Source organism: Dama dama, chromosome 11 (assembly GCF_033118175.1).
Source record: "Dama dama isolate Ldn47 chromosome 11, ASM3311817v1, whole genome shotgun sequence".
Classification (NCBI taxonomy): domain Eukaryota; kingdom Metazoa; phylum Chordata; class Mammalia; order Artiodactyla; family Cervidae; genus Dama; species Dama dama.
This window is the reverse complement of record NC_083691.1, coordinates 42,614,566-42,637,063: the sequence shown is the minus strand read 5'-3', so window position 1 is coordinate 42,637,063 and position 22,498 is coordinate 42,614,566. Positions and strand designations below refer to the sequence as shown.

Genomic DNA, 22,498 nt, shown 5'->3' with positions numbered 1-22,498 from the left:
AACAAAGTTTCCAGCCATTTCTGTTAAGTGAATTCTAAAATGAAATCTTACAGCCCCAACAACAACAAAAGACGGTGAATGCATTTTCCCCAAAGCCCACTTTGTATTACAAGTCAACGAAATGCATTTGGGTACTATCTACTCTTTCAGATAATCTGTGCTAGGAAATTTCTCTGTCAATAGAAATAATGAGCCAAATATGAGTATTAATAGATGTGGAATCAAGCAGAAAACTGCAGGGTCCTCCCCAGGTACAAAACTAAGCAGTTAATGATCAGGACAGTAGAATCACAGACTTAGTGTCTGTTGCACATTCCTGAGTTGCTTTTGTTGTTGTTCAGTCCCTCCATTGTGTTCGACTCTGCAACCTCATGGACTACGGCACGCCAGGCTTCCCTGTCCTACACCACTTCCTGGAGTTTGCTCATACTCATGTCCATTGAGTCAGTGATGCCATCCAACCATCTCATCCTCTGTCGTCCCCTTCTCCTCCTGCCTTCAATCTTTCCCAGCATCAGGGTCTTTTCAAATGAGCTGCCTTACAGATACTATAAACTGCCACCAGAAAACAAAAAAGAAAAAAAAACCTAACTGCATATGACCAGACTGAAGCCATGATGTAAGCCGTTCCAACTTAAGCAGTATGGAACCCGTGGCTAGTACAATTCCAACAACTGACCTTAAGAGAACGGGGCTAACAGTATTGCTCATAATAATCTGTATCTCTATGGGCAACAAAAATAATTGCAACTTGCTCTGCTTGTCTACGTAAATGGGCAACTAAAATTGTCAGCAGAGAGATGCTACAGATCCATGTTGACATCTTCCGCTCTGAGAGTATGGCACCCTGTATAAGCATGAAGAAGTTACAGAAGATGGACCTTAGCCCCTAACCTCATACAAATGACATTTGCCAGTCAGGAACTGAAAGCTGCTCTTCTGCCCCTTTCCTGTTTGCACATTTCTGTTCCCCTCTACCTTTAAAAGAACCTGATTATAGCAATGGGACCACTAGGCAATTTAACCTAACTCCTGATATAGTCTCTCCTGTATGCACACCATGTCTTGCCTAACCTGTTGATTCTTTTCCCAGATTAAAAAGAAGCAAGCATGAAGAATTAAACAGTTTTTAAAAAAATGACTAGCTTTCTACTCCCAACAGCTCTTCCTAAGCAATCTTGCAGGTAGTCATGCAGGAAAGATAACATCTAAAGAGAGAGCTGGCCAATCTGCATGAAATCCAGGAAGGTACAGAACCAAACCCCCTGCCTCAATGATTCACAGAGATTCTTCACCACTCCCTCCCCCACCACCCCATCTTTCCCTTTAAAAATGGTCATGGCTGAGCAGAATCTTTGGAGCTGGCCTCTGGACAGGATGCCACCATCTCCCCAGATTGCCAGCTTTTCTAATTAAGCATCTTTCTTTTCTATTGCCTCTTGCCTCTTGAATTAGTGGCTTATGAGCAGTGAGCAGCTGAACTTGGGTTCAGTGGTAACAGGTGTGGTTAATTTCCTATGCCCCAACTAGACCTAAGAATGTATATATTTTACAAGTTTATTGAAAAGTTACTAGCCTATGACATGGCCTGACACCCATACAACTGTCAATAGGTCATTGTTGTTTTAGTTGCTAAGCCTAGCTGGACTCTTTTCCTCTCTATGGGCTGTACTGCGCCAGGCTCTTCTTTCTATGGTATTCCCCAGGCAAGGATACTGGAGTGGGTTGCAATTTCCTTCTCCAGGACATCTTCCTGACACAGGGACTGAAGCCACATCTGCTTGGCAGGCAGATTCTTTACCCCTGAGCCACTTGGGAAGCCCAACAGATCATTAGCCCTGCAAACTGACAGACCTGCCAGGACCCTATGTGAGAGGGGTCTGTGGTTAACACAGAGGTTTTACCTGGATAAAAGTTAGGCAGCAAAGCACTGAATACACAGTTAAAAGCTTACCTTTGGTTGCCTCCACGCTTCCCAGTGTTACAAAAGAGCGCTTGTGTGTGAAACACTAGTAGCTGCACGTTGCTGGTGTGAAGGGACATTGAAAGACTTGATAAACTACAAGGGTCAGCGAGCTCCCTTTGTACATTTCACCTCACCTAGTTTAGCAACTTTCCATGCGCTCTCTCCTCTTTGTAGTCTCCAAAGCAAGCCCTGACCAAGCCCAGCTCCCTCCTTTCTTCTAACCTCCCTATTTGGTGCCCCTACGGTCTTTCTAATCCCCTTAAAGGCTTTGAAATCCGGGTCTCTGAGCGCAGCCAGTCATGAATATTCATTTAGGGGCGTGGCCCGCCGGGTGCGCGACTCTCGGCAGCTGGGACCGGCTGAAAGGGTGCACCAGCTGCGTGCAAAGAAAACAGTTCTTATTTTGTGTGCTCGGCTGACAAGATGTCCAGCCCCAAGCCGGCTCCAGGCCGCACATTGTGCGTGCGTGGGAGGGGCTTTGCCAAGACGAATGGACTTTTCTGAGGCAGGGCCTGGGAGCTGTCATTTGAGGGACTCAAATCTCCCTGCCACCCACCTGCCAGGGTCTGTGAAATTCCATTGATAAAAATTCAAGTATTATTCTCTCCAGGAGTTTGCCCCCTTTTAAGAAAACAAATACCTCTTGTGTTAATAATTGGAGACTTTTTTATCCTCTGGTGGCCCCTCCTTCTTTGTAGTTCTCTCTCATGGAGAGACTCTTCTGCCTTCACAGGGCTGGTCACTGCTCCTCACATTTTTCTTTCTTTCTTTTTTTTAAGATTATCAAGCCATCTTGTCTCTGTCTCACATCCTCTCCATTCATCTTTTATTTAGCAGTGGTATGAGAGTAACTGTTAAAAAACAGATATCCTAAATTAAAGTTCCAGTTTGACCACTTTGAATCTGTATGAATGTGGCAAGTTAACTGCTTTTGCTTCAGTTTCTTCATCTGTATAATAATAGGAGGTAATAATACCACCTACCTCATGGAGGTCTGAGAATGAAATTTTATTTATTTATTTATGCACACATATAAAAAATATGATATTGTAATATAATTGAATATTAATCATGTATACTAATATATATTAATCTGTGGTGGTTGCATATATTATCCACTGTATCTGATCCTAAGCATAATATGCTTATACAATGAAAAGCATGTATTAAACACTCAATATTTATTGTTACTGTTATTTTGTCTTAAGACTGGACAAGACTGGCAGAAGACAGCTGAGTGTAAAACAGAGTGGCAGTCAACTGAAATACATGCTTCTGGAGGTGGAGTTCCATCAGAAGTGAAGGAGGCAAGAAACCACATTCATCTAAAGCAAGAAGAAAGTTGGACTGAGGCCAGATAGAACGGGGAGGTCAGCCTGCCGTGGGAGCTGGGATACAGCAGAGAAGGGAGGTGTTAGTGGGGAAGTCTGGGAATCAAACCTAGGCCCCTTCTGTCAGGAGCTCAGAGTGTTAACCACTGGACCATCAGGAAAGTTCTTCCACTGACTCTTAAAGCAATTGGAACCTTAGGCAGGCTCTGGGAGCAGCAGCTGGCCCTTTCCTTGGGGTGTCTCAAGTTGAGAAATTTTAGCTCTAGGATTTTCCATTGATCCCCATCTCTGTGTCTTTGCATGAGTCCCACCTTTAAAATCCCATTACCCACAGCATAGAACTCAGGCTCTGAACCCCACCCAGTCCTTCTAGTTATGTTGACTCTGACTTTACCTACTTTCCTATCTCTTCTGGCATTGTCTACCTACCCTTTCCCCACAAGACTTATTACCATTGATTTCCACATATGACAGTCTTCCTATGGTTTGGTAAGCACATGATTTTGGAAACAATGCTGTGTTCACTACCTTATTTCATTTTCCTGGGCAGCTGAGAAGCTATTTCTCAGTTAGGTTGGGACAATGACCAAATTCTTGACCACAGACAAGTGAGCAGAAGGGATATGGTACTTCTGGTTCAAGGAAGCTAAGACACAGTCATTCTCTCTTGTCTATCATTCCGAAGTGCTGAATAGTGGTTTGCAAGATGGCAACAGACTGCATCCTGAGTTTCTGTTTCAGAAAACCTAACCAACTGGAATTGTACCTTTTCTTTTAATGAGAAGACAAGCCATTGAGATTATGGGGTTTATTTATTATCTCAGCAAGAGCCCATCCTATCCTGACTAATAATACACATGAGATGCTCTTTCTCATTTTGGCGACTCTATAATAACATTATGCCACTTGGAATGCCTCTTGGATTTCCTACCCTGAAATAAAATGCTACTGTCTTTGGAGTAGCCTCTGAATTTTTTTTTTTTTTTTACCCCCTTCCTTTCTTTTTGTATTCTTATATTATGCTCAGATTTCTGGGCTGAGTGATTGGATAAATCTTGAGACAAATAAAAGAAAATGAAAAGGAGTACATTTGGTAGAGAATAAAAGCTCACTAAGGTGCATGATGACTTTGAGAACAGGATATCCAGGCAGAGATGTCTGGTAGGTATTTGGATGTATGAGAAGTAAGGTAAGAAGAGGGTAGAAGATGGGAAGATGGAGCTGAGTGAAACACCAACGTTTTGGGGAAGGAAGAGAAGACAGAGCCCTTACAAACTTCCCTAACTTCACAGTATCCTCCCAGGCCTTTCAGGATCCAGCATGAATCTGGGAAACTAGCACTAGTTTGTTGATCAAAATTAATAAATGTGAAATTTAATCCTGAAGAAAACACGGTACTGTGCATTCAAAACTGTTGAACAGACATGAAAATGTCTTTGAAGGCTGAATGGCTTGCCTTTATTACTGAGAAAACTTCCCTGTGAAAGTTTAGCTTTGATCATGTTAAAGGAAACCATAAATTGGTAAATTTAATTTAAAGCCTACCCTGGCTTTTATATTCCTGGCTTTTCTCAATCCAAAGTCTTCTGGCTTAGATCAACCCAAAAGACTGAGAACGTTGCAAAGATTTTAAACTTGCTATAGAAGTGGATTGTTTTCACTGTCTTTGGTTTTGTTTTGTTTTTCTTCATGTGACTACTCTCTGCAGGTAATTCTTAAACTATTCTAAGTGGTCACTCTATAACTGCAGGCCTTTAAATGGCACCTGGACTACCTTCAAGGTATGAGAGAGATGTCACTGGTGCATATTTCAAGGCTATCAGCAGACCTCTGAGGGTCTTTCAACCCAGATACTATTTAACATCTGCAGTTTCGAAGGTTCCCAGGTCCAGATTACTGGAGTATATCTCCCTCAATAGTGTAACTCCCTTTGAAATCAGTTCCATGTGAAAAGGGGATGTTTTCTCTTTGACACAGAGCTATAAATAATATCAACCATTATACTGTCAGATAAAATTCCAATTGCCATCTCACCATGCTGGTTCAATGGAATTTGGGTTTGGAAGGTGAGAACCCCCAAATGCATTTTCAGTTGCCAGTTCTGTCACAAATCCTAACATTATTAGATGCAGCAGTAAGTAATTTAACACCAACCCCCCACCTTTTTTAAAGTATTTGGGCAAATTTAGGCACCTATTACCTCTGCCCTTAATCTTGGGAATCTGTAGTAAAAATGCAGTCTGTATGGTTTGTGAATACACCACCATGCAGTATGTGGTGTGTTTAATGCACATCATATATAGAAAGCCATAACAGAGAGTGAGAGGGAGGGGAACAGACAATGAAAGGCAGTCTGCCCTGTGTCAAGGGCAGCACTCCAGGATGACATCTGCTCTTAAGCTGCTGGACAGCATTTCTCTCACACTGAAAAAATTATCCTTGTGATCTGCAGATTGAATGCCCTGCCCATGTGTTTACTAGTGATTTTATACTTCCTTTCAACAAGTCGGTGGAAACCTTTCCAGGTCCTCTAAATGTATGAACCTCTGCTGTTCTTTGTGGAAACATGGCTGTAACCATTTTGTTCGCTGGTTTGTCCCTGAGTGCCTATTATGGACTAGTCTCCACGCTCATGCTTGGTCTCTTCAGTCGTGTTCAATTCTTTGTGACCCCATGGACTGTAGCCTGCCAGGCTCCTCTGTCCATGGGATTCTCCAGGCAAGAATACTGGAGTGGGTTGCCATGCCTTCCTCCAGGGGATCTTCCCAACCCGGGAGTCAAACCTGAGTCTCTTACATCTCCTGCATTGTAGGTGGATTCTTTACCACTGAGCCACCGGGAGAGCCTGGATTAGTCTCCATATTAGGGGCTTATATAAAATCTTCAGTATCCGTATCAACTCTGCAAGATGGCCATTACAGTTTTCCTTGTCCAAATGAGGACACTGTGTCTTGGAGAGGTTAGTACATTGCTTTTTGTTCCAGCTTGTGTGTGGTCCTATTGGATTCAGAGCCTCCAGAGCTCATGCCCTTCCTGTGGGACCTGGCCACTCCTCAGTCAGTCTTCCTTGTGCCATCTTAGTGCTTTTCCTCCATAACTTATCACTTGACCTTGGAAGTTCCAGTTTCCTGAGCCAGCCCCTTGGAGTGTCTGATGAGTTGATCTCAAGTTTCTTCATCTGTTGAGGGAACTGGAAATTCTCTGAGTCTCCACCTCAAATTCCATTTATCTTGAATTCCTGCCTCCTCAGCAAGTGGCCTCCTCAGTGGCTGACCAGTTGAGTGGTGGCTAGTGGGTGTTTGTGCATCTGGTTCTCATCTCGGCTCTGTCATTTAACCTTTTCATGTCTCTGGTTCCCCAAATATAAAATGAAGGTATTACGAATGATCTTCGTTCTGAGGGCTTGCATGGACTAGCTAATTAGGCCCTGGACTACATTGTAGAACTAAGAAGCATATTAATTCAAGTCAATAAACATTTACTGAGTTGCAGAACAGGTGGAGGCATGATGTACCTGGCCTATGGATGCCCTATTGTAAACATTTCCTTCATCTGCACCCCTCTGAGATTCTATCCCACATCTAGGAATGCCTTTATCTTCACCTACCTGTTTCTTTATTTTTTTTTTCTTTCTACCTGTTTCTTTAATTTCTCTGTGTGCCAAGACTCACTCTTGAATGCTTTTTCATCCTTCCTCAGTCTACTTTGTTTGCAGGGAAACAGAGCATATTTCCTTATTGTCCTTTAGGAAATTCTGTTAGAATTCAACCAGTTTGGAAAATGAGCTCTTCCTACGCTGCTAAACCGGTCATAGTTCTCTGGGTTGGGGCATAGCATGGTCCAAAGAAGTCTACACAGCTAGCTTAGAGGAACATACTTTTTATTTTTTATTTCGAACATAGCACCTGGCCTAACATTGAGTCTTCCCATAGTGAGATCATGATAGTAACAATAGAACCTTCATGAATTTTGGGCTCACTGCCGAATGCATCCATGAGTCTGAGATATAGCATTCCTGAGATTCCCAGGTCAGATCTTCCTTGGCCTTTGTGCCAACCCATGAGATAACAGCATGCTCTGAACAATTCCAGTATTGTGTTCACCTCTCTGGAGCTGGCTCTCCAACGGTTGAAACTTTACCCTATTTTTTTTTTTTTTGGAACCTATTATCTTGTATTTTCCACTTGGTATCTTTTAGTAACAAGACAGCCCCCTGGGACTCTGTTGTGAGCCATTCTGGAGCTGATGGGTATTTTTACATGTGTGTACATTTGCTCCTATTCTTTTTTGTGTGTGTGTGACCTAGCAGAGGGAAAAGTCTCTCTTTGGCTGGAAGTCTGGGATGATTCAGTCTCTACTGTTTTGGTTGCTTTAATTAATGGAGCAAATGTCTCAGAAACTTAGTTATCATAGGGATACCAGGGGAGGGTCTTCAAAGAATCTCTACCATAGTCAATGATGCATAAAGAGAGTATTCTAAGAGTGAATAGCCCTGTGGACCAGGAGCAAAACTGCTGAAAAGCACTGGTGGAGGGTCATTTGCTCCCTAGTGTCTCTATGCTCCATTTCATCAAGTTTGTGAAAGTTGCTCAGCTGTGTCTGACTCTTTGCGACCCCATGGACTATACAGTCCATGGAATTCTCCAGGCCAGAATACTGGAGTGGGTAGCCTATCCCTTTTCTAGCAGATCTTCCCAACCCAGGAATCAAACCAGGGTTTCATGCGTTGCAGGTGAACTCTTTACCATCTGAGCAGACAGAGAATGCTCCATTTCATCAGGTTTGAGCTATGTCCATTTCTTAAAGCTTTTGGTCTGTGATAGGTGTTGTTCAAAACATGATGTCCAGTGACTTGAAGCAGAAGATTAGAGGAAAAACTACTATTTTGGAAGAATAACAACAATTAAGCATCTGAACTTGCAGAACAAAACAGAACAAAGCAAAACACCCCAAACTTGAAGCAACACCAACAAACAAACAGACTCCAAACCCGCAAGAATACTGTTAAAGCCTCCTCTCTACTTCTGGTATCATCTCTGGAAACCAAATTTTATTAGAAATACGAAAATGGGATAAAATTTTTGAGACCATTTCTTGTCTGTTGGGCTTCCCCCCCACCGCCCAGGTCCCTTAATTATCAGGTATCTATTGTAAGGGATCCAAATACATCTTGAAGACTTTGTCTTATCCACTGAGTTTATTCATCTGACAACATGTAGGTTTGCAAGATGAAAGATGTCAGGGAGGGTTTTACAGATTGAGGATCTGTTAGGGTTTTCTGAGATTGGGATCCACTTTTTTAAAAAAGCTTTCCAAGGTAATGACTGATGTGCCAGAAGGCCTGATGTCACAAATAGCTGTCTGAGACAAAGTTGTTCAATGAGGTTCAATAGCTGTACTGTTTTTTGCTGTGTCCTGTAGCATTTCAGTATCTAGATGTGTTGTCCTTTAAGGACCACCACTGCTGAAATGCATCCTCTGCAACAGAGGTCCCCAGCCCCAGCAATGTGACCTTTTAGGAACCAGACCACACAACAGGAGGTGAGCGTCAGGTGAGTGAGGGAAGCTTCATCTGTATTTACAGCCATTCCCCATCGCTCACATCCTCTTGGTTCATGGAAAAACTGTCTACCATGAAACTGGTCCCCATACCAAAAAAGGGTGGGGATCACTGCTATACACTAAGGTTTCTTCTAGGTGGGAACATCATGGTCCCTTAAATTTTATTTCTACCATTAATTTTGGAGAAACTTTCACTCCTGTAGGAATGTCAGCAAAGCTGACTTTCCCACAGACCCTGAGTCCTATTATTTATGAAATCAGTGATTCTATTCATTGTTACGCACAGTAGGACTGGCTTCATACTAATTTTAGAAACTCTTTTCTCTTGGAACCACACAAACCATGAAATGATCTGGTTTGCCTTTTAGGAGATAAGAAATCAAAAGCATTCAGTCTTGACCTTTTAAGATTCTTACTAGTCTAGTTAAAATTCTTACTAGTCTTACTAGAAAATTAGAGATTTTTCATGGAAACATAGTGGAGTGGTTCATGATTGCTTTGTAAATTTATCAGTTGCATACATTTAAAAACTGTCCAGAATTAGAAGAAATATCATGACAAGTATTTTAAATATTCACTGTCAGAAATGTACCACAGACCAAGGTCCTACCATTCCCAGATGGCACGTTTAGAATTTCTTTTAACTTTGCTAACATTCTGCTGCTTTGATTGAGGCGAGATGAAGAAATAATAAAACAACTCAATGAAAGTAAATTAAAATGCTAAATGTTTTTAATGCTGTTAAATGTTTTGAATTTGTTAGCTCTGTTCTCTGTGAATTAAAGGAAGGATATGATCTCTGGCTTGGGTAAAATACATCTGAATCCATGTTCTTCTCAAATACAATTGGAAATATTGGTTCCTATAATTTGATCCCATCGATATAGTGAATTTACTCCAAGCAAATAATTAAGAAATGCCCAAAGGTTTAACTACATGTTGATAATAGCAAAAAATTGGAGGTAACCTAACATTTAGGTTGCCCAGTCTTAGAGGAAGAGTTAAACAATGGCACACACATGCAGTGGACTTCTTGTAGCCACTTGTAAATATGTTGCAGAGGAACATTTGATGATGTAATAAGATGATCAATGTACACTGAGTGAAAAATGCAGTTCACAAAATAGTATACAGCATTTGTTTTTAACCCTTTGGGGTTCCACATAGGTATTTGAAAATCTGAGTGAAATGTACATTATCCTGGATGGTCTCTTCCAAGCTTTGCTTTTGGCAGTTTACCCATAAAACTCAAGTTTCTTCTTGGCTTGTAAGTTAGGTAAATCATGTAGTACTGACTTTGAGACTTTCCCCTAAATTTTAAGCTTCATACATAACTTAAGAGGAGATCTACTATTCATGAAGATGATTTTAATGTTCTTGGTGCTCATTTTTGAAGGTCTCTCATTCCTTCCATCTAATGTGAAATATTCAGCAGAGAGCTTGACATGTAGTAACAAATATAGAAATGATACTGCTATTTTCACTCACATGCGTTGATTTATCCATTCAAAATTTTATTGAACAATTACCTTGAAATGGCTAGCCAGTGGTGAAAGTGACTGGTATCATTCTGTTCCCCTATAGCTTCTTACTGTTTATGGGGGCATGCAGACATCAATCAACCACTGAAGGAAAAGGGGGAGAGCACTACAAGGTGGAGATAGAGAGTACCATGTGACCATAGATGGGGCCTCAGCCTCTTCTGAGATGTCAGGGAAGCTAAGATCCTAAGGGGGAAGTGAGATTAGATTGGAAGTTGGGGTACAGTGGATGGGAAAGAAACAGCATTCCAAGAAGAGGAAACAGCATGGGCAAAGGGCTCTGAGTTGACACTTGACCTAGATTCCAGTAGATTTCATAATTTAGAAAAGGTGTACTCCTAGTCATTGGCAGTCAAGAGAAATGTAATTACTACCCTTTCCTTTAAAATGGACTTCTTTCAGTTTTTAAAGTTTGTCTTCCGTAACTCTATTTAGATTGGACGTCCATTGCAATTATGGTGATCTTCCCAATAGCTCCAAGTATATGTAGAATGTATCATGGAAAGTAAGCCTGCAAGACTGTTCAACAACAAAGATTGACCAAAGAGAGCATTTGATCACCATTATTTTCATGGGGGCAGAAAAAGGTTCTACTTGCCTCATAATGTGTACAGATGGATCTGACTTACTTCCTTTGAAGTCTGTTTGAATATATAAATAGATGCAAGGTCACTAGAAATTAAAAATATGGTAGATCATTTTGCAGGCATATCTGACTAGACTGGACCCATTTATCGAGTTGCAGTCATATCAAATTTTGCAGCAGGCTTGAGTCCATGAAACCAGATTTTGTGGAAGAGAAAGTTCAGTGTAAGTTCACAAACAAAGGATGTGACAGAACCACTTTGCGAATATCAAAGACTGAAAAAAATGTTACTTCCCTATATTTAAGCATTACTAGCCTCCCTCTTCCTACATAACATCATGTAAGACAATATTGCAAACAAATGCCCAGACAGATGCTGAATTATTTATAAGAAACAGACTACTGCCATGGATTAGAGAGAAGAAATAACAAAGCAAGAAATAATACTGTTATAGAGACTGACAGAGTAAAAGCAGGCTTCCCTGATAGCTCAGTTGGTAAAGAATCCACCTTCAATGCAGGAGACCCCAGTTCAATTCCTGGGTCAGGAAGATCCGCTGGAGAAGGGATAGGCTACCCACTCCAGTATTCTAGGGCTTCACTCGTGGCTCAGCTGGTAAAGAATCTGCCTGCCTGGGTTTGATCCCTGGGTGGGGAAGATGCCCTGGAGAAGAGAAAAGCTACCCACTCCAGTATTCTGGCCTGGAGAATGCCATGGACTATATAGTCCATGGGGTCACAAAGAGTCAGACACGACTCAGCGACTTTCACTTTCAGAGTAAAATCACTTTTATCCCTGGGTTGGGAAGATCCCCTGGAGGAAGACATGGCAACCAACTCCAGTATCCTTGCCTGGATAATCCCTTGGACACAGGAGCTTGGTGGTCTATAGTCCATAGGGTTGCAAAGGGTCAGACAGGACTGAAGAGATTTAGCATGGGCAGAGTAAAAGCAACAGAGTAAAATCACATAAGCAAATGTGTGTGAACAGTATCTGGAGATTTACACCCACAGGAAAGCTGTATGCTGCACTTGCTTCATGTAGATCCATACTTGAGAAGAGAAACAACACCTGGGAAATTAACTGTACTGTATTACTTAACATTTATTTATAACTTTTCAACAATTTCCATAACCAGCATTATTTAGTCACAGATGTCTTGGTAATCAGGATCACAAGCTCTGACAGCCATATTTTTAAAAAGAGATGATTTGTAGTATCTCAAGGACCTTTGACAACTTTGAACTTTCCGGTCCTTGCCTATTCACTATTGTGTTTTTACAACAGACTACGTCAGTGATGGCAATTAGAAGATTTTGAAGCTCTATTCTAGTGCTTTTTTCAAAAGAAATATCTAAAGACTGTCTGTTTCTAAGGGTTTTATTGTTCTGTTTTTTTTTCAGACATAAGTGGCCAAGATAGAATTTATATTTTGGCCAAGAGCCAAGAGAAAATCTCAGTGGTTACCACTGGAGTAGGGATAGAGAAGAGCTAAGAATCTTGAGGGCCCTTTCTCTTCAGAAAGTTATTCTAGGGTGAAGGTGTGCTCCCAAAGCTTCCTGATGTGCCACATCTACTAAATCCTCCTAATTTTAAATTTAAGTCTGAATCAGATTTCCTTATAACAAAATCATATTTAAATTAAATCATAGCTTTAAAAATTAAAATATCGATAATCCTTTCTACTCCTGATTAGGATTTAGAAAGTACATAATGTACATTGAAATATATTTTTCCCTCTTGTGGGTAGGGACTTTTTCATGAAGTCAGATTTGCCTCTTCTTTTAACTCTTTCATCCCTAATGCTTAGAACAGTGCCTGGCCCAGAGTTGGTGCTCCATAAACATGAACAAATGAAATAAGGTATTTAAGTGATTAAAGTAAACCAGAACAGAAACACTCATATAACCTATATGTATAGACCTTAGTCATCTTGAACCACAAAACTAGTCACATTTGATACCCACTTTATGATGCCTTTGAACCTCTGCCTGGCTCTATGGGAAGCTAACTCCCATCAAATAGCCCCAGGTATTTCTTAGAGGTCCTGAATGTGAGGGATCCCATGTGTTTAGAAATGGAACCAATAGGTTCTTTTCTAGCCATGTGGCTGAGCCACTATACCCAGCCAGACTCCATCTATAGCACTGGGAGAGAGGTTACTGTTTTCCTCTTTGCTACTCTGTCCCAAGCCTGACACAGACTCTTTCCTTAGTTGCTCATAGCACAGCTGAAATGGGGCTGCAATTTGGGGTAAAACTTGTATAGGGTGTTAGAGTTAAGAGTTTTGTATAGGGTGTTAAAAACAAAATTCAATTGGGTAAATTTTAAGATCTAGTTACTCAACAATTCATGGATCAGGCGGTGTCCCACTGAGCAGTTAGAAAGGTGCTCCAAGGGGTCACATGAAATAGGAGAGTTTTATAGGTAGAAGTGGGCAGAGACAAGGAAAGAGCAGCTTACCTCATCTTTTTTTGGAGAACAGAAGGAGTTTATCAGGTGGATTACCTCACTAGTGCTGACCTGGAAATTCCAGATTGACCAGTTTAAGATTATGTTCCTGGGACGAGTTGAGACAGCAATTAGGTTAGGTATTAAATCTTGATTTGCTGATGTGGATCTTAGCACAAGTGACTCCATTTTGGACCTGTTGTTTCTTTTTAACCTGGTGAACATCTCAATGATTACTGCTGTATTAGGTTGTGCATAGAACCCATGAATTCCAAATCTAGACACATGAGTTTGGAGGCACTCAACCTGTCTCAGTGTGGCAAGGGTCAGTTCCTTCCCACTGCTGGGAGTTCCTTCTCTTAGATCACAATGTCTTTAAAAACATTTGCAAGTACATGAGGTCTTAATGCTTGGTCCAAACAACAAATGCTAAGGCCATCCAGGTATAGGTGGTCAAGGGTACTTTCACCACAAAGGTGAGAGCTGCTGCTGCTTGAAAAATATAGACATGAACTAAAAGGTGATCCTGATAGTAGGTAATGAAGCTACAACTACCTTTGAACAGAGGAACATCTACTTCTCAGGCTAGATAGCCAGAAAGTTTAATCCAGGTAGAAACTGCCCTGGGCTGTGTCAGAATGCCAGATCTTACAGTATGTTGACTTCACATTCAGCCATAAAGTTAGACTAGATTTTAAAAAATAGGAATCCAAAGCAGGTTTTTATTTTTGTCTCTTAAGGTTTAGATTTGCTTTTGAGGCAAAAATACTAGGAAGGATGTGATGCAGAAGTAGTGGTCAATTTAACACAAGTCCACTCCTTGCTCCCCATCAGTTTCACATTCCATTTACTTTTGGGGCCCATCCTTGGTTCCCCCAATATGTGGAGAGGGCTGACCACACTGGGCACTCAATGTAATGAAATGTTTTACTTGTGAATTTTATATCAACTCACAAGTAATTGCAGAACAACCTGTGTTCTACAACTTTCATCAGTCTAAACTTTTGTGAGCAAGGCATTGGAGCTTCCTTGTCTATCATTATTGAGCTAACTTCATGGCATTAAATGGAGGAGATGATGGCGTTGCCATTAAGATGTGAAGTAGGACTATGGGCATGACTCTTCCAAAGCTTCCATGTACTTGCCAAACTCTCCCTATATGGGTGATTTAAATGAACCAGTAATTTTGCTGAGGTTTTTTTTTTTTTTTTAATATTTCCTTATGTCACTCCGAGTTTTACATTCCTTCCTTGTTTATTTATATCATATGAATTCCTCTTACTGAAGAGAGGAGATGTGATGTAAGTTAAGAAAGAACAAAGACTCTGGAGGGAAGTGGGTCAGCTCTGAAATGTTCTTGTCACATGACCTTGGACAAGTCATTTCCTTTCCTCTGAGCTGCTTTGCAAAATAGGGAGATAATTCCTTCCATCAGGGCTGCTGAGAGGCTTAAAACTGTATGAAGGTAACTTTGCAAAATGCCTGTCACATTGTCAATGCTCAAAATGGGTAGCTACTATTATTCTTGATTTTGTCTTTAATGTTTCTAGTTTAAACTACTTGGTGGAAGAGTCATAACTATTTTATTTTTTTTCAACAGGTACACAACAGGATTGTTGATGGTGTTTGTGTCTGTATCACCATTAATTACTCATCAGCCTAAGCCATGGAAGCAAATGTTCTTGCGTCTTCTCCATGCCCTACTTGTGGGAGGTCTCTGCCCTCTACCCACTTTTCTCATTCTCCACCTCTTTATCACCCACTGTCACCCCTTTATCAAGGTAGAAAATGTGGGCACACCACTACGTTTTCAGCATAGTTTTAATAAAAAAACATCCCATATAATCCCATAACACTAGGTGGTTTCTGTCTAAAAATCAAACCCCAAGACTATTATGTAGACCAAAAAACGTATTTGGCGACTGGCTTTTTAAATTTTTTTCTACCATTTTTCATACAGTGTACACTTAATACAACTCTGAGACTCTTTGAGAACAAGCTAGCAGGAATTGGTGAAACATTTTTATAGACTAAAAATTCCACTTACATCCTTGGTTTTGACCCTAGTGAATAAAGGAATAAGAATGCTGAATGGTCTCCTCCCAAGAAGGGGGCCTGGAGTGGGGGAGATCACCACTCCATGTCATTAGCAATTGACATGTCTCAGCCATGCTTCTTGACTCACTTGCCAGTGTCTCTCAGACATCACTCAGGCTCTGGGCCAGTTCACCTCCACCCCACACTCCTGCCCTGGCCATGCCCTCAGCCCAGAAATACTCTTACTCTTCTGGGGGAATTAATGCATTCATGGTACTTATAGGAAGAGACAGTAGATCTGGAAAAGAAAACCAAAATATGGTAGAGTGGACAGAACGCATCTTGGGAAGTCATTGGCAGATGTAACTTCAAGTCTGGACTCTGTGAACCTCTGAGTAAATCATTTAGCTTCTTGAGCTCATTTATTTTATCTGTAAAACAGTGTTTCCTTTATTCACAATTGGATATTTATTGAGTTCTTAGTAATTGCCAGGCATTGCTCTAGGTAGCCCCTATGCCAGAGAAGAGGGTTAGAGGAAGTGGGTAAAGGGTGTATGAGTCCAGTTTTAAAATAGGTCAGACAAGGCTTCACTGAGAAGGTGACATATAAGTGAGTATTTGAAGGAAGTAAGGGAGTAAGTGTTGAGGGTATCTGGGGAGAGAATGTTCCAAATAGGAAGTAGCTTGTGCAAAGCCCCTGAGGTAGGAGGGAGCCTGACATGCTGGAAGAATAGTGGGCAGACCAGTGCGGCTGCAGCCCATGAGGAAAGCAGACAATAGTGCAGATGGGGTCAGAGGGAAACAAGAGGGAGCTAAGTTGTGTGCAGTCTTGTAAGCTATGGTGAGGTCTTGGGTTTTCACTGTAAGAGAAGATGGGAAGTCCTTGGAGTGTCATGAGCCAAGGACTTAAGTTTTGGAAGGGTCACTCTGGCTGCTGTGTGGAGAATAGACTGTAGGTGGGCAGGGGTGTGAAGTGGGGCACAGGTTAGGAGGCTGTTACTCTTAAGGCAAGAGGATGGTGGTTTGGACCAAGGAGTAGCTGTGGAGGTGGTTGGATTCTGGACGTATCTTGAAACAGAACAGTTTGCTGATGGATTGGACTGAGCGTGAGAGAAAAAAATAGTTAAGGCTCTCTCAAGGGTTTGGGTCTGAACAATTGGAAGAATTGTGTTGACATTAATGGAGATGGAAAAGCTGGAGGAAGAACAGATTTGGAGTCGGAGGGAGATGCGGAATTTAGTGATGATAATCATATCTGCCCTGCCTCCCTCATGGGATTAAATGTGATGATTCATGTGTAATTTACCCTCCCAATATTCCTTACAGTTCCTAGTATTCAGAGACTCTATCCCTTTCCATTCAGATGCCGTCTGTACTGTGGAGAGTTGCCTCTCGTTTGCTCTCAGCTGATTGCAGGTGGTAGTGGGTGAAGGGTTCCTAGCACGTGGACTCTTGGATCTGACAGGTATTATCTGAGCTATATTTAGGTGGATATTTTAGGATGGGTTTTCACAATCATGACTCAAGTATGACTTAACAGTTGATACCTTCATTTCTCCCCAGCAGAATATTGTTTCTAATTTTTCTTTTATATAGCAACTGATGTTGCCATGCAGATCCTTTGGTTGCTAAGAGATGGTAACATTACTCTGCCCCACGATTGGCCGGGTCCTCCTAAGCGGTGTAGTTTTCACTTGGGTGAGAGCTGTTACTATGGCCCTGAGCTGTTACTATGGTGAACTTTACAATTTCCTTTGATTGGTGGATTTCAGAAATAGGTCATCAGTGGAACTCATTATATTTCGTAAGTAGAACCGAAAAATAAGTATCATAACTTTTCCCCATCACCAACATGAAGGAAATGTGACACTTAATGACATAATGAATCACTGTTTGATGACTTAGGAACATGTTGAGAACTGAAAAGTAATGATAATCCTGTACTAAATTTTGGTGGGGATATTTTCCTTCTTTCTTTGAGTTGACTATTCAGAGTTAGGGACATCAGGCTGACCAGAGCTGGGGTGTGGCTGGGGAGATGTACTTAGATTGAAAGGTAAACTCTCTTCTCTCTGTAGGATTCAAGGTGATGCTGGGGGCCTGGGTGTGGAGGTTAGGAGGGATGTGGGCTCCAGGCAGTGCTGATTCAAGCTGCTTCTCAGGGAAGTGCTCTCATGGTCTCAGAAGGGGCTAAACCTTTGGTCATCAGGTTTGCCTCTAGAGTGGAAAGCTATTGAATGTTCCTGGCTGGACATGGCTTGATGCAGGGGTTCAAGAGTCCAAGCAGGGCTTGTACTAGCTGAATCCTTCTGTCTCCCACCCCTTCCCCAGTTTTACTCTGGTGGGTAGGCAGATCTTGAACAGTCAGGCTTCTACTGACCTTTGCTCTCAACAAATGGGAAAAGAGGATAGAGGAATGCATTTTAACCTCTCTGATTTTATAACATGCTTCTCTATAAGAAAAAGTAAGAGAAAGCTGGAAGAACCTCAGAAGGATGAATTATTTTAAGTACATCTGGTCTACCTTTGTCCAACACTTGACTAACAGGTCTTGTTTGGAGTGATAGGTGGGGGGATAGGGGCAGGGATGGCAATGAAACTGTGTGGGAGAGCCAGGGAGCCCCCAAGTGGAATAGGTAACAGATTAGGGTGCTAGGGCTAATATTTGACACCTAGAGGGGATCATTGCTAATGCCTCTTTCCTATATGACAAACTTATCTTTGGTAATAATCACACAATGAAATCAAAAATAAGAAAAAAGAAATTTTCTTTTATGAAACTTTGTATCATATTAATTTAAAAAATTAAAAATATATATATCACAATCTAAAAAAGGAAAAGAGTTACAAGGTAATATTTTTAATTTCACCAATGTATTTTTGAAGAAAGAGATGAAAACATAGACCGACCTATTGGTTTTATACAGTAATGAATAGCAACTTTATAGTTTCTGTTTTTGCAATTACCTTCTGCAAATTTGTCAGTGAATTTGTCAAACTTGTTTTTCTTCCCATAATCATGATTTTGATCCACCTTTGATCAAAGAACACTTTTCATTCATTTTAATTTTAGAAGGTTTCTTTCATATGAAGCAACAGTTTAAATAAGTAGAAAGTCTTAAACTTAAGGATACTTTTGGCAGAGATGCATAAAAATCCCATTACACAATAAATCCCAGAAACTTTAAACACAGTAAAAACTCCAAGTGATCACATAGCATGACAGAATTGAAGTAACTCTTCTGTTTGTCCTTACAGTCACTGTGCAGTCATTTATTTTGAATCAATTGTTTGAACACAGGAATTTGAAGGACCAAAGAGATTAGACACATGTGCCCAAAGCAAGCTTCCTTATGCACTTACTCTTAAAATAAAGGCACAGAGTTAATTCTCTGAGTCAGCTTCCACATAGAATATACTTACTAAAGGAAAAGCAATAAAAATATGCTAAATTGAAGCTTACATTTATGTTGTTAAACCTCAATATCAATTGTAGTAATTGTTTGGAACCTAGACCAACGAAAGATATTTTTTTGGTGAGGGCAGAGCAGTTTATCATTGACATTGTTTAGAACTGCTTGCCATCCTGATAATAGAAAGCAGACTTGCTTTTTAGCTGATTTTATCACTGTTTTTAAGTCTCCTTCAGGCCATGTACCCCTGGATGGCCCACCTCTGGGAGGGACCACTCCTCTTGCCCCCAGCGCTGCACCGGAGTAGAATCACTGACTATATCTTGTTGGAGACACAGCATGACGCAGGGGATTGACGGAATGACAGGCACTGAGAGGCTGTTAGTCAGCAAATATCTGGTAAATTCTCTGACCCTGATACAACCAAATGGATTTTTTTCCCCTCAAACATTATTAGCTTAAGCATCCTTCTTTCTCGTAAAAACAATGGTGATTCCTGCAGCTTTGCGTGTTTTCTATATAGCTCTTCTGTGGCCTGACATTTTCTCCTAAACTTCCTGCTATTTTATTTTCTGTTCTGGGGCATTGTTTTTAAGCCCTAATTTAATTCTGCACTAAAATCAACCCCAAGCTTATCTTTACTAGTAAAACATGTGACATGCTTTGCTGAGTCTTCAGAACTGGTTGAGTCATGGAGCAAAGGCATTGGATGTCTGAAGCTGCAGGGACCATTATGAGGGCTAGAACGATTTGTAAGGGAAGGAGGAAAAAATAAATAGCAGAAGTCACGACTTACCCTTCAAGGTTTGCTGTATATGACACTCCTTTTTTTTTCCTTTCACCGCATCAGACAGATATATTTAGATCCACCCTTGTATTAATAGATAGTTTCCTGGGTAGGGTGATTTAAAAGCACTGGTGCCTGAACTTCTTCCATTAGCTCTCTATATTCCTTTAGCTTAAATATTTGCTCTCCACAGGCCTCTGGAAAGCAGCTACCTCTGGAGTATAGGTACCCCTGGGAAAATTAACATGTTGCTGCTGCTGCTAAGTCGCTTCAGTCGTGTCCGACTTTGTGCAACCCCATAGACGGCAGCCCACCAGGCTCCCCCGTCCCTGGGATTCTCCAGGCAAGAGCACTGGAGTGGGTTGCCATTTCCTTCTCAGTGCATGAAAGGGAAAAGTGAAAGCGAAGTCGCTCAGTTGTGTCCGACTCTCAGCGACCCCATGGACTGCAGCCCACCAGGCTCCTCTGTCCATGGGATTTTCCAGGCAAGAGTACTGGAGTGGGTTGCCATTTCCTTCTCCAGAGAAGTAACATATGCAGTCTCTAACACTTTAGTATAAATGAATGTATTTGATTGCTTCTTCTGTCACCTGATCAGCAGGATGTGGGCCCTGGGTAATTAGAAAGCCATGGAGACATTTCTCAACTCAGCCCAGCTCAGCCTTGAATGTGTACATTTGCTTTAAGGTCTTCCAATTCCCTCTCTGAGGATAAGCAATAGAAAAAGGCCCACCCTGTTGATAAGTCTGAAAAAACTTCATGTGTAAGGAATAATATGTTTTAATTCTATTTCTCTCCCAAGAGCCAGAACATCCTCCTATCCCACAGCACAGCCCCCGACTTTGCCCCAAGAGCTGTGGAGGCCTCGTGCCATCACTTGTGTCTCGTTTTTATTCTACTTTGCATATGTCTGGGGAGACGGCCCTTTGAGATTTCCTCTTGGCTGTGCTTTAGGCTCCATAATAGCAATGGATCCACGCTTCTTAATCCAGTGAGGGCAGGTGGCAGCCAGCCAAAGTGGCCTCCGTGGAGTGAGTTGGTAGGAGTGGCACTTTCAGAATGCAGTAAAATATCAGGAGCCAGCCAGGACAAAAGCCCAGACTGACAGCACGCCTCTAATAAGGGTGCCTGCACCAAGGTTTAAAAAAATAATAATAATAAAGGAAGGAAAGTATTTCTATTGAACCAAATTATTGTTCTCTGCCAGCTTTTGTTCCTAGAAGTACACACATTGTGTGTGTGTGTGTGTGTGCACACACATCTGTGAACATGCGGATGACCGGTTATTCATAGAGGCACCTACCTGAAAACTCACAGAGGCAAGTTGTAGAGAGGATGCTAGAGAGTGTTAAGAAGGCAGCTGAGAGGATGCCCACCAAGGTTATCAACAGCAAGTGAAGTGACCTTGATTTTGTTAATACTTTGTCTTCCTCTCAGGGTTTAAAAATATGTGTGTGTGTGTGTGTGTGTGTGTGTGTGTGTGTTTTAGTCACTCAGTCGTGCCTGACTCTATACAACCCCATGGACTGTAGATAGACAGACTCCTCTGTCCATGGATTTCTCCAGGCAAGAATCCTGGAATGGGTAGCCATTCGTTCTCCAGGGGATCTTCCCGACCCAGGGATCGAAAACAGGTCTCCAGCATTGCAGGCGAATTTTTTATTTTTTTAACCGTCTGAGCCACCAGGGAAGCCCTTAAAAATATATTCATGTCAAGATATAATCCAAGAATGTTCATTAACTGCCTACTTGGGTGGTTGTGTTCATAATATGCATCCATTCCAAACACAAGTTGTTAGTAGGAAGTATGAAAACTGCTCTGGCTGTGGAATAGCGTCTGCTGTTCTAAGGTTTAGAACAACGTATATAAACGTGGTACCATACAAATTCACCCTCCCTTCCATGAGCCATTGTTCTTCATTATACACAGGTATTTTCCCATGAATATGTGTACAAGATAAATATTTTCAAATAAAATCATATTTTGATTGCTCTACAAAAAAGAAAGTGCCTGTGGCAAAACTTTCCTTTCTGAAAAGTATGAGTAAGGAATGAGAAGCTCATGGGCCTGGTCATTTTCCCTCTGTGGGCTTGGTTTTCTCATCGACCGAATCAGAGAGTGCAATGAATGGTTTCTAATACTTCATCCCAATTTTATCCTTCTGAGTTCCAAAGCTGTTTTAACAAAATCACCTCATAATTTGTCCATCATCTTTTTAAATCCAGAATTTTGACTCTGGGCTGTCTTACTTAAGAAGGGTTCACCTGAACTGGTACTAACAGGTTGTCTTAATGTGTTATTCCTTTCCACTGTTCTTAAGGGATGAAGTAGAATGAGTCATAAGTGAGGAGGTTATAGAGGCACAAACGCATCAACAGGAAGACAGAGACAGGAAGAGGGATAGCGAGACGTCAGCATTTTCCCCCAGACAGCTTGAAAGCAAAAGCAGAGGCCCCTTGTTTTTGCTCACTGCTTCTGTAACACTGACCTGTCAGCGTGGGACACCTGGCCACAGAGCACCGTCAGGAGCATTTCCTGGAAGCCCACAGGCCTCGAATGCAAACAGCTGCCCTGCAGGTGTCTACAGGAGAGAAAAGTCTGGGAACTGCATGAATTACAGGAAGTGAGTCTTAGGCAGGACTTCTCCAACCTTTGCCCTGTTTGACAATTTCTTGAAATTCTCCCCATACCAAAAGTACCTTGAAAGAGGATTTTTTTCTTAGTGTTTCCACTGTGGGAAATTAAAAGGCTCTTACTTGGTGATGGTAAAAATTTAGTACTGTGAGGGTGGGATATTTCAAAAGAACAGCATGTATACTATC

The 22,498-nt window shown here is 41.4% G+C and overlaps 1 long non-coding RNA gene across 1 annotated transcript in view; it reads left to right on the top strand.

The window, feature by feature from the left end:
* LOC133065513 (uncharacterized) overlaps positions 1–15,266 on the top strand; it is a 39,967-nt gene extending 24,701 nt beyond the window's left edge. Inside the window, exons 2-3 of the long non-coding RNA XR_009694904.1 lie at positions 3,175–3,336; positions 15,039–15,266. This is a non-coding gene — a long non-coding RNA (uncharacterized LOC133065513). The remainder of the gene's footprint in view (positions 1–3,174; positions 3,337–15,038) is intronic.
* Positions 15,267–22,498: the final 7,232 nt, after the last annotated feature.